The following is a 12,382-nucleotide window of genomic DNA, read 5'->3' on the forward strand; positions in this document are numbered from 1 at the left end:
CAGAACATTCCTCATGGTTTCATGTTCAATTGGCTGTGAAAGTCCACTCTTACATGCTGGACTGAAGCCATAAAAAAGGTCACCTTCATTTTTTTTTTTTTTAAACAATGTTTAAGGCACTAGAGCTGCTCATCAAATTTCTTAATTTTCTACATGAAGTAAGTGTACATATGCTCACCAAAAACATCAGCTGTAGGCCTGTACCATATTCGTTTGGGCATTTTGTGCCTAATAGCTTAAGTTGTAAAGCTCCTCTGCTGAGATCTGTTGAAAAGATGATATCGTAACGCAACTGCTCCAAGCCAGCCCGGACTCTGTACTGCTCACATCTTCTACAAAGACACACACACGAAACACCCACAGGCTAATACATACTGTGCTTTTCTCCTCTGAATATTCATCCATGTTTCCACATCATCTGCAGGTCTCCTAATCACAGTCACTTCCCCTTTAATCACAGGGCTCTAATTAGGTCCTAATAAACCATTTTGCCATCCTCTTGGAGCGCCTCTGTGTCACTCACACATCAAACCATGAAATACTATATTAAGGGGCTGTCAACCTCAAAGGAAAGCTCCGCCAGCAGCAGTGATACAGATACTGCAGGCACACCCTCTTACACTAATTGAAATTATCGAAAGCTCTGCTTACATGTGACACTTGGCCATGTCTGAAACCATGGCCTGAAGTACAGCAGTCAAAAGCACGATGGTGGTGCCAGCGCTGAGGCTCTACTGGTTTCTCTGATGTCGGATAATTGTTTAAACCTGAGTGGATATGGCACAGGGCCTCATGCTGCTTGTTCTGCCAAGAGAGGAAAAAAACATTTTCTCACTCGCACTTTCCTCCTCTGTTTCTTCTATTCTAATTCAGTCCAGCTCAGGCTTCAAGGAAAGCCTCAATGATTCCATGTTCATCTTGGAGAACCAGTGTTGGGGATGATGATCACTGACCACAAGTTGATAATGATGACTGTTTAATTAGAAGCCTTTCTTTGGCCTGGCCATAACCCAAACTCCTCCACCCTGCAGATGGTAACCAATAAATTTAGCTTTGCTGAAGATGAGGAGGAACATTGTACCTCCCCAGTGTACCCTCAACCCCACCCCTAACCGAGGGCACAAATCCTGTCCCCTCGCTGACAAAACACAACCGTAGCAATGCTGCACAAAAGCAGCTGTCTGTGCCGGTGATGTCCAATTGTGTCTCTGGTCATATACATGTAAACTGTAATTGGTAGATCCCATTTCTATTAATTATATTTAGTCCATCTTTCTGGGAGCTTGTCCTGTTTCTCATTCAAAAATGTCCTCTCTTTGCAACTAAAGTATAATTGCCTTTTTTATGGTTCTGTTGGTTAGAGTAAGGGACACACCGTGGTCATGGTAAGAACATTAAGGTTAGGTTAGGGAAACTAAAACACTTTGTTACGGTTAGGAGAAATATTGTGTACATGGTAAATAAAGTTGACTTTGATATAATGGGAAGAAAACCCTGTTCTGCACCGGCGAAGCCATAAGCCTGGCCATCCACCCTCATCTCCTCCATATGAGTTTACACTGCGGTACAGGGACATAATTCTGCGAACAAGCTTTGACAGTGAACGTAAATTGCTGCTGGAAATTATTTGCATACGATCATAATACGTAGGCAGGATAATTTGGAGGGTTTGAAAAAGCAAAAGATGAATGTTTTTTCAAATGTGAACATTTCTGCTCTTTCAGACTTGTTCCACCGTGTCATTCCGTTGTCCTCATCAGTTTTTTGTATACTTTACACACCATCCCGTCTAGTGGAAAAAGAGAACAAGTGTTGCTGTTCCTCAGACAGGATAACCCCTCCCATCTCCCCCTGTCCTCACCCACCTCCTGTCAATCACTCTCCCTCAGACAAGCCTCCTCCCAGAGGTTTCTACACCCGTAATGCCTGGCAGAAACGCCACTCTGTGTGTGTGTGTGTGTGTGTGTGTGTGTGTGTGTGTGTGTGTGTGTGTGTGTGTGTGTGTGTGTGTGTGTGTGTGTGTGTGTGTGTGTGTGTGTGTGTGTGTGTGTGTGTTGTATGTGGGCGGGCGGCGTGTGCCAGAGTGGCTATCCCCTCAGATTGTCAAAGAGGCTCATGGGAAATATACTACATGGGCCAAACCACAGGCTTTCTCTATCATTTCAGCAGATTTCTCTTTTTTAGTCCCATTCAAGAAAGAGACTATCACAGGCGGTAGTTTCTTCGTCTTTATTCTGTAAACTCTGAGTTGGGATTTTTCGTCTTCCCCCACTGTAGCTGCACTTTGCTTAGAAATTTGCAGCTAAGCCAATCAGACATTTCTTTGGTGCAATTTTAGACCAGGCAAAATGTTTCCGCTGCCTCCAACAGTTGCTTTTAAAGCATTAATGTTCATTTTGTGGGTCCTCAAAGAACAAGCATATGACTGTTAATTCAAATTCGGTTTAAGTTGGGGCTTTGTATTTCCCAACATTAGTGTCTCTGTTATGGTTATATTATGGTACAAGTAGGCAGAGTGATGGATAAAGTTGCTCCAGTCATTTGGAAACAAATAAAAGCAGCTTCTTTGATGCTACTACCTCATACATACCTACCCAACCAAGTACAATGCATATTCTCCACCATCCTGAAAATACAAAACATCTCCTGTGAAAAATGCAGCATTTGTGGATCAGGACAGAAATCTATTTCTTACACCGAAGAAGACAGAGTTTGATCCACTTACTCGACATCAGAGGAATCTGAGGCAACATGAACACCAACATCATTATTTGAGTCTTTAGTCTCATAGAAAAAAATAAAGTCTCAGAAAATCTGCTCTTAGCTCATCTTTTCACCAACAGGGCCTAAACACCCCCCTCCTTTTACTCAGAGAGAGAGAAAGGATAACAAAGACAGACAGGGAGCGGGAATGAGCTTGTGGTTGGATCTGCTGAAGCCATTTTCCTATAATGCACATTAAGAGCAAAGTCTTGTAACACATCCAAGTTAGTGTATAAAGAAATTATTCAGAGAGGAAACAAAAGACCTGAGCAAGAAGAGATGCTATGGTTAACTTCATCAGAACTTTAGCCACAAGACCCTTTCCATCTATCCCCCACCCTCCCTCTTTGTCACTTTGATTTATTTTTGGCTTCATACATTAGCATTTTCCACAGGAAAAACTGTTGGGAATCTGATTTCTGGCCCGATTCATCCTTTCTTTTCCATAACTTCCTCGCCTGCTTTAGATGTCACAGTAGCTGCTCCATGATGCAAGTGGTTGATCACTATTTGTTTCCATCCAAGAGCGCTAACACACACTCTGTCCCGAGAGCTTAGGATTCAGCAGTAGCCAAGACAAAGTGTGTTTTTGTTGTGAGATCTGTCTTCAAAAATGTCATGAAATCAACAAGTGTCTCAGGTCAGTTTTTACTTTCATGTAATTGCATGTTAAAGGATTTTCAGATGAAGTCAAGTCTTTGTTATTGCCTTCACTACACACCCGATCAAACAAGCCAAAAAACCCTTCCAGCTAGCTGCACTGTGGATAAAAGCACCACATTCTGATGAAACTGATCCTCATGGTCACTTTGCTTCAGTGAATGGTAAAGATCACAAAAGAGTATCATGTGTTCCAATCACCTATTTCATAAATACACACTGTATGACATGCAAACATGCACACAGACGCGAAATTGCTAATCTGATCTAAAAACAATCACGTGCCAACAAAACAGCTCCCAGCATCCTTAAAGCTGGACCACGGAGCAATGCAACCAGATTGGTTGGCTTAGTCACAACTATGGAGCATATTTTACATCTCATGTCAGATCAAGCCGGCAGATGCCAAGCCGGCTGTTAACCTCCACCAATTGGATAATGTGTAATTGTTCAGCTTAATCAGACTGTGGAGATCTGCGTAACTGGGATACAGAGATAACTACTGCCGTCTAAGACCACAGAGTACCTAAATGTTGCAAAAGCCCTGGTCAGTTATATTTTTTATTTCAGTGGGTAAAAGATTTCCACCGTGTGACTCATGCTCAACCATCAGTCATAAAGCATTTTTTCTGCGGCAGTGTCATTTATAACAAATAAGAAATTCAAACATGGTACAGTATGTGCTCCATGCCATAATTGCACTGCTTCTCCCTTATTAGAGGGGGAGGTTTTTTTGCTTTCACATTATATTTACATGAAAACTCCCAGTGTCACAGCTGCCCATGTTGGCTCTAGTTATATTTTTCATGGAGTCTTTTAAACGCCTCCTGCGAGGCAGTGGCTTGCCCATGGGATGGTGTGATCCAAACACAATGGGGGGGGGATCACAAGGAAAAGGCTTGTTGTGATGCTTTTGTGTGTAAGCAGCGCAAAAGCCCACATTACACTAATCTCTTTTCCCTTGTTCACTCACAAGACACAATCTCAGGTCTTCAGAGCTTCTCCAATTCTAGTAGGACAGAAATCACTCGGGGCGAAAGATCACAGCTCCTTCTTCTTTTTTCCATATTAGTCCCAGCGTTCTGCTGCAAGGTCACTTGTACACACAGGCAATGACTGCGTATCTAGCTATCTGTGAAAATAAGCATTTTCACTGAAACTAAAATTAAAGTTTAGTGTGTCTGCAGTCAGTGGAAGCTGTTACTGAGTCAGAGTAAAAAGAAAAAGAAAAAAGAAAAAAATTATAATAATTAATGCATGACTCTCCCAAACTGTAGCTAACAAAATGGTTGCCACAAAAACTAGTAGAAAACTAACTTTTTATTTTTAACTTGTGTTGAATTCTGCACCCAAAAATTTGCAAAAGGAACATGGGGGCGACACGAGTGTTTGTTTAAAATTCAGTTTCAACCACCTGCAATCTTTTCACGCAACCTAACAGTTCTGCTGGAAGCCTGGTCTATACGCCGTGTGTGTGTGTGTGTGTGTGTGTGTGTGTGTGTGTGTGTGTGTGTGTGTGTGTGTGTGTGTGTGTGTGTGTGTGTGTGTGTATGAGTGACAGAGAGAGAGAGCGAGAGCGAGAGAGCATGCGTGTGTGAACATGCTGTGTGCATGTGTACTAATCTGTGTCCTTATTCCTGTGTGTGTGTGTGTGTGTGTGTGTGTGTGTGTGTGTGTGTGTGTGTGTGTGTGTGTGTGTGTGTGTGTGTGTGTGTGTGTGTGTGTGTGTGTGTGTGTGTGTGTGTGTGTGTGTGCATCCATGTGCAGGGACTCCAAAATCCAGCACATTTTAATTACTGCCCGGCTGTACGGTGAGCCTCTTTGATATGGAAATAGAGGCAACCATCTTCACACAGCCACTGTACAAATCTTCATCTGATTCATAAAAAACAATGAGCCCGACTAATTCCTGCACCTGATTACAGTCCCAGACCTGTGTCAAAGACGTGCGGCCACCAACGCCCTTCCAATTAATTCTACATATTAATGTGTGATTTAAAAATAAATAAATACTCAACAGAAGCTACTTACCATCGCCGCGACTGTTGCATTTTGAAGTCAAAGTTAATTATGCACAACTATGCTATGGACTGAAAGAAAATGTCCAATTATTTTGAGAAAAACATATTCAGTGGGAGAGTGAATGATACAGATCAAAATGGGCCACTTAGGTTACTTGTGCAATTATACAGTTCCTGTGATGATACACATATTTACTTTTTTTTTTTTCATCTGTAATCCTTTAATGTCAGCAATACTGTTCACTTACAGTAGCCAGAGGGATACAGAGATCTAATAGAGCAGTAAAAAAAACTGCCGCTGCCCTCGATGTTCAGTAAGCGTTGGGGCACATAGGTGCTATTTGTTTCTGAATAAAAAACAACATGTAATCAACTTCAATCTTTGACATTAAAGGAACCGCTGCTCTAATGAAAAACAATGAGATTTAATAAAAAATAAAAAAAATTTAAATGTCTCAATCAGATTGTGTTTGATTAACAGCCAAAATTGGTTGAAATTCAAAACGTGAAAGCTGAAGGTGCTTTTTCAAACAGCTGTTGTACTGCACCGTCTCCCATCTATGGTTTTCATTTAAGATGGTGACTTCACCGATGTCATGCTCCTCTGCCTGTTCTTCAGCTGACCCTTGATTCATCAGTATTTCTCCTCTATGAGAGGTGACAATTGAGCAGACAGAGAAAAGCCATAATTAATTGAGTGACAATAATTAGTGATGTGTGACTAACTTGTCAGAAACTTCTCCTTGAGGGTAACAAATTACCACAAAAAAAAAAAAAAAAAAAAAAAAGCTATGGCATATTCCCATCAGTTTTGATCATTGTTGAAATATTCTACAGCAAATTAGATAACACTTAGAAAGACAGATGTCACAACATGTGCTGCCACATTTATTATCTCCTGCCGTCCTCCAACCTTCTGCTGCCCCCCTCCTCTACCTTTACCAGGCCTGCTGTTGTTTACCTCCTCTCATCTTGTTTATCATCAGGTCTCCACCACTACCACCACAAAGAGAGGGAGACTAGTCCCTGTGTGCCCCCCAGCCGCCCCTCTCCTCTCCTCTACCGCCCACATGCCAGCAGCGTCCTGGCACTTGGAACAAAATAGCTGTCTCTCTGTAAAACACAGTATATATGGAAACATGACGCGGTGTGTGAGGTCTCAGTTATGCAGACTAAGTGCCGTTTGGTCGGGAGAAACAGAGTGGCTTCTGGGATTTTTGACATTTTCGAATCAAAATCAACAGTCATGTTTATCCGCGTCAAGAGAGAAGACATTCTCGCAAAATATCTGGGAGATGGAAAGTATCACTCATGCATGCACACACGCCAAGATGTAAAGACTCTCTCTTCTCTTCTCCTCTCTCTCTCTCTCTCTCTCTCTCTCTCACACACACACACACACGCACAACACACACACACACTAAACTAATAAAACAACGACAGCTTTACAAGAATTCTAAATATCAAGGCCTGGACTGATGCAGCCTCATCATAACTCAGACTCTGTATGAAATGATCTCCACATTATTAATATTATTTGTAACACTGTTCTGTCTGCAAACGACAACACGTTACTACAACTTGTGTCCTTCTGCAGAATTATGTCAGAATAAGAATTATTTTCTTTTTCCTGCTCCATGTGTAAAATCCACTTATCATAAGTGGAATTGGTTGTAATATCGTTAAAGAATTCAGTTTGGCAGGGGAATATACTCCGGATAAAACTGTTAGCAGAAGAGCAAGGCCGTAAAACGAAACCTACACACCAGCACTTTGATTTGCATCACCGTGTGGCTTCTAGATAAATAACAGCTGATTTTCCTGAGCAGTGAAATAAAGTCACACTTTATAATGGCGAATATACAGTAGATAATCACTGATGCAGGTCCTTTTTGTTTTGAGTTGGGTCAAACTTATTATAAAATTCCCAACAAACAGCATGTAGTGTGAACTTAAAATTACAAAATTCCCCTTTTGTGTTAAAGCATCAAGGTTTAAAGATCAATGTGCACATATAGGAGCAAGACGTGAAAAATATTCAGAATATCACATAAAGCACATTTCTCTCTTCATCCCTTTCACTCTCTCTTCCTTTCCCTCTCTCCCTCTCTTCCTCTTCCTCGCTTCCTCCTTCTTTTTCCTTTGATCCCACTAATTGCTGGCACAAGAGCTTTTAAACAAGTCCTACCTGTAGAAGATGAGGACAGTTAAAAGTAGGACTACATGTAAATTCCGTTTGTGGTATTTAGCCTAAACAAATTTCAAGATGGATTCATTCACAACGTTTCTCTTCCACTCAGTAAAACCGTAGTAATAAGGTGGAATGGTTTTATATATTAATGGGGAAAGAGAAAGATTTTCGGCTGGTCGAGCGATAGGGGAGACATTGATTGGACTTGAACAGAGTGCAGGATGTGTTTAGACAAGTATGCCAGGTGGCTTTCTCCCTTCACGCCAAAATGAAAGTCCTAACTTACTGGCACATCAGCGACTCTATATCTTATGCTGAGTCCGGGTGGGAAATGCTGCCTTATTTCTCAGTCTTGTAAAAAGCTCAAGTCACCCCGAGATCCACGCGTAGATTAGTCCTTGAAAATACAAAAAAAAAAAAAAAATGTGCAAGGCCAGTCAGTATATGACATATCAGAAATGTGATAGCATTGCCCTGCAATCTGTTTAAGTATCACACACCAACAAAATGTCACTTTTTAGTTAATTAATGTTTAAATCGGCTGTAATTACTTCGAAAACAAAAGCGCATCTATCCCGCTAAATAGTGGTAAAGCTGCGGGAATTATTTGAAGGGTTCCCACTAACAAAATGAATTACTCTTCCTTCACATTTCTCCCGATTGTAAAAAAAAAAAAAAAACCGCACATTTAAGTTGTGTGTAACAATTACAACGCGGGTGTATAAAGGAAGAATGTGATTAATTAGGATGCCGGTGGTTCTCCCGTGCAAAAATAAGTGAAAATGTTGATTAAAAGCCAGGCGCGGCTGATATCAAAGGCTGCGACGCCGCTTTTCACTCCTTCCCCTCTCGCTCTTGTGGCGAGAGACACGCTGAGCTGCACAAGCCGTCAGAGACAAACTCTTCGAGACACAGAGCCGAGTCGTGTCCCTGTATAGTAATCAGGACAATGTGCTGAATGGGCAGTCTAATTATAAATGTGCCATTTAGACGTTGCATTTGGTCTCCAGGACCGCCTTACCTTATGAGGAAACCTGCGTTAAGAGCCACAGCAAAGAGCAACTGTTCCTAACAAAACGCCACAAGGACACAAAAACTTTACTTCGACACCGCCAAGAGCAGACCAGCGTGTTTGCTTTTCACTCTGGAGAATGATTTATTTCTGTTGGAGGAGTTTTTAAAGAAAGACAGCGCGAGAGATAATTAGTCTCATTAATTAGCCACAGGTGTGCTATTTGTGCGGTCAAATAAAAAAATAAATTTAAAAAAAAACGCGCATGTTCGCTGTTAAATAAATAGAAGAAACACTCATTTAGTTTATTTTTTTTAACGTTTACTCTGTTGTCATCGCTGATTCACTTCTTATTAAAATGTTATTATAACTCCCGCAGCAGTTTTAGAGGGCAGGGTTTTGTAAACAGGGAGTGTGTCTAATTTTGGAAAACATGTTGAAATGAGGGGCCGTCTCCGCGCGACACACGCTGCCAATATATCCGTCGGTTTCAGGGGTATTTTAGGTAATCCTCCGTTTATTATAAACCTGGAAAATTAATTACGACGTTTGTGCTACATAAATATTTCTTAATGATCACCAAATGAATGTTCTTCCAATACTCAAAAATGAGCAACGTTTATGTTGCGCACTAAAAACATCTAAACAATAATTTTAGGCTGTGTAAAGGCCTGATTATTCATTTTTCTGAATTGCCTTGTTTTAACGCATGGGGAGATGTGAAGAAAAGATTGTGTTGGTGCACATGTGCACTTTTCACAAGAGAACTTGTGTCTCTTCAGTCCGGGAGCGCCGAGCTTCAGGGCTCTCGGCTTAAATGGAAAACTGTCTGTTCGAGTACATCTCTAAATGGACAAGCCCTGCGATTGTTGAATTTAATTTATGGCTTATGCATTCTTTAGAGGTCAATACCCCTGACCCCCCCACCCCCTCCCCACCCCGAGAGAAAGTTAAGGAAGAGCACATTCCCAGGCTACACGGCTTCCAGAAACTCTGCGTTTTCTGACATCAAAAATAGAGAAATGTCTACAGGAGACGGAGGCAGTTTGGGGGCAGAGCCCCTGGAATGTGTGGAGGTATAATGACACATGAGCGAGAGCTTCAAATAAACTTGTCCAGCTCACATGTAGAGGCAGGAAACCTACCAGGGCGCTCGTCACTGTCAATGAATGGTACCGCTCTGTGGACAGAAGTGAAACTGCCACCGGCACAAGAAAGTTACGGGACATGTAAACACAGACGCTAAACCGCCGTCAAGCTTGAAATATTTAACAGTTGATTAAGAAACACCACTTAGTTGTGATGGTTGGTGTAAGAGAGTTATCGGTGACAGCAGTCCGGGTTTACCCTGCGCAGCCCGTGTCCGCTCGCACGGCTTCTCGCTACTGAAATATACAAAGACAAAAAGAGATGATTTCAAACCTTCAGACGACGATTCGGGCCGTTGCGGATTGTAGTTCCGATGAAGTTTAAAATAACGCAGATTCTGAGGGGAACCCGAGCCGCTCCGTGCCAACACGTAACGCGCCTCTCGTCTCGTGTACTTGGCTTGTTTTGGTGAACGCGGCGACGCACCAGCCGGTCGCAATAATTAAAGTTTGACAGTCATTCGCCTCGTTGCAAAATTTGCGAACCCGCGTACGCACAACACATCATTTAGCGTCTAACAGTTGTTTTAAAGAAAGAAAAACTGCGTGCCCAGTGTCGGAACGTTTCACTGGCAGCGCGCTCGACTTTTAGGAATCAGCAATAAAATACAAGGTGAACATATCAGCACAGCAGAGCACGTTAAAAAAAGTACAGCAAATGAGTTGTTTACCTTGATGATGTGAGCCGTGGAGATGATAACTGTGCGTCCTTTCCCGTGCGTAAAGAACACTACAGACTCGCCTATACTTTACAGAAAATGATCAGAGCTATCTCTTGAGCGAAAACTTAAGTCTGCTCACACGGGGCCATAAGAGGGGATCCCGTGTGCTCTCTGTGAAGTTCAGCTGTCCAAAACTACAAGTACCTTTTGTTGTTCGCCTATCTGTCCTTTATCTCCCTCTCTCTCACACTCAGACAAGAGAAGACTATGGGTAGAGCTGCTGTCAATCTTGGCAATCAATGCGCGCAGCCATGTCGCAAGTATTCAAAGCATTTCCCGTCGTGCAACATCAGAAAGTGAGTGGCCAGGGCATTGATCTGAGGAAGGCAAAGAGGCAGGACTCCCCCTCCTCCTCCCAGACAAGAGATGCGAGAGAGAGAGAGAGAGAGAGAGAGAGACAGAGAGAGGGAGGGAGGGAGGGAGACAGAGAGAGAAAGAGAGGGGGGGGGGGACGATGTGGTGAAATAAAAGTGAAGGGAGGGTTGTTACTGCCCGCTTTTAGTAAGTTTAAGAAGCTTACTTAAATGAACATCGCGTACAGGCTACACTGCAACTGAAAAGTTAAGCACGACTTTTTTGTTTTCCTCCCGTAGAGATGATGTGCGTTTTTTCTTTTCGTGACACTTTTTATTTATGTTGTTAGAAGACAAATAACGCAGTGACCTCTCCAACTTCAACGAGACTGTTTCAAAATCACAGTTTCTGTAGAGGAAAGTACATTCAGCTGATATGAGATAATGACAGTAGGTGAGCGAAACACTGTTAGAGACTAAAGAGTTCAGGGACTAGATTGTATTTGTGTGATACAACAGAATTAATTTGCTTGAATCAAATCAGTACTTAAAACACACCAACATTAGATTCAATGGGTTTTTTTTATGACTATTTAGATTATTATATAATAAATGAAAGCTTTTGATTTACACACCTTCTGGAAGTGTCCAGCTTCCTATTCAGATAATTGTACATTTTACGTAATGTCTCTCAGCTTTTGTCCAGATTTTAAAATAATTATTTTGAGAGATTACCCTACGTTCAACACATTCTTCTCGTCATGCAACGCGCTTTATTTACTATTTATTACTGAATAATTATATTTAAAGAACGTGCCAAATATAAAAAGCTAACCTTAATGACGTGGTCGATTTTGAAGTCGATTTAAATGTATAGACCGATTTCAGAAATGAAAACAATTGGTGTATAATTAAAAAAAAAAAAAATTAGATGCAGACAATTGTCCTCCAGAAAATGTTATTTCCAACATTACATTTAACTTTGAACTTCCACACTCTGATACATTTTATTACATAGTTTTTGTGTGTTTTTCGTGGGCTTTTACCACAGACACTGTAACTAAAATAAAATGTTGCATCTAATGCAAACTCATTTACTATTATGTTAGACTGATAACATTCATTTAAATAAATCTTACATTAGGTTTTAAAACAGATGCGGAGAGAGACGTTTAACCTGTGATATTAAGGTGCAACGACTGACCCAGGCTTCCCACAGGTTGCGATCACTTGCCATAACAGAAGCTGTTACAAAGAGGCATTTCATGAATGAACATATGTTTTAGATTGTCAGCTGTGCTTGGAGCAGGCCCGCAGATGTCAAACAAAAGAAATCTCAACAGAACCGTGCACCTATCAGAAAAGAACCAAAACGAGCCATACAACTGACAGAAAAGTTGTAATCTATAAATCAGTAGCAGCATTTTTTTTTTTTTTTTACAAGCAGAAAAAAGGACCGCTAATCAACATGCCATAAGTGTCACAAAATAGAAATGAGAAAGTTACTTACAAAGAGACGGGACAGCAGGAGAAAATTCTGATTGTTAACTGCAGAGAGATATAGAGCTAAAA

At 41.4% G+C, this 12,382-nt stretch overlaps 1 protein-coding gene across 4 annotated transcripts in view; it reads right to left on the reverse strand.

Moving 5' to 3' along the window:
- The window catches only part of sox6 (SRY-box transcription factor 6), a 137,378-nt gene extending 124,996 nt beyond the window's left edge, over window positions 1-12,382 (reverse strand). For 3 of the 4 annotated variants that reach the window (XM_069697603.1, XM_069697602.1, XM_069697599.1), the window contains exon 1: window positions 10,467-10,845. The gene's annotated coding sequence lies outside the window, so the exon portion shown is untranslated. Of the gene's footprint in view, window positions 1-10,466; window positions 10,846-12,320 lie in introns of those variants that run through there. The other variant, XM_069697600.1, reaches the window with a different exon arrangement.

This window comes from Brachyistius frenatus, unplaced genomic scaffold, assembly GCF_029030835.1.
Source record: "Brachyistius frenatus isolate BFR_SWC_R1_liver_20210118 unplaced genomic scaffold, ASM2903083v1 Contig_24, whole genome shotgun sequence".
NCBI lineage: Eukaryota > Metazoa > Chordata > Actinopteri > Embiotocidae > Brachyistius > Brachyistius frenatus.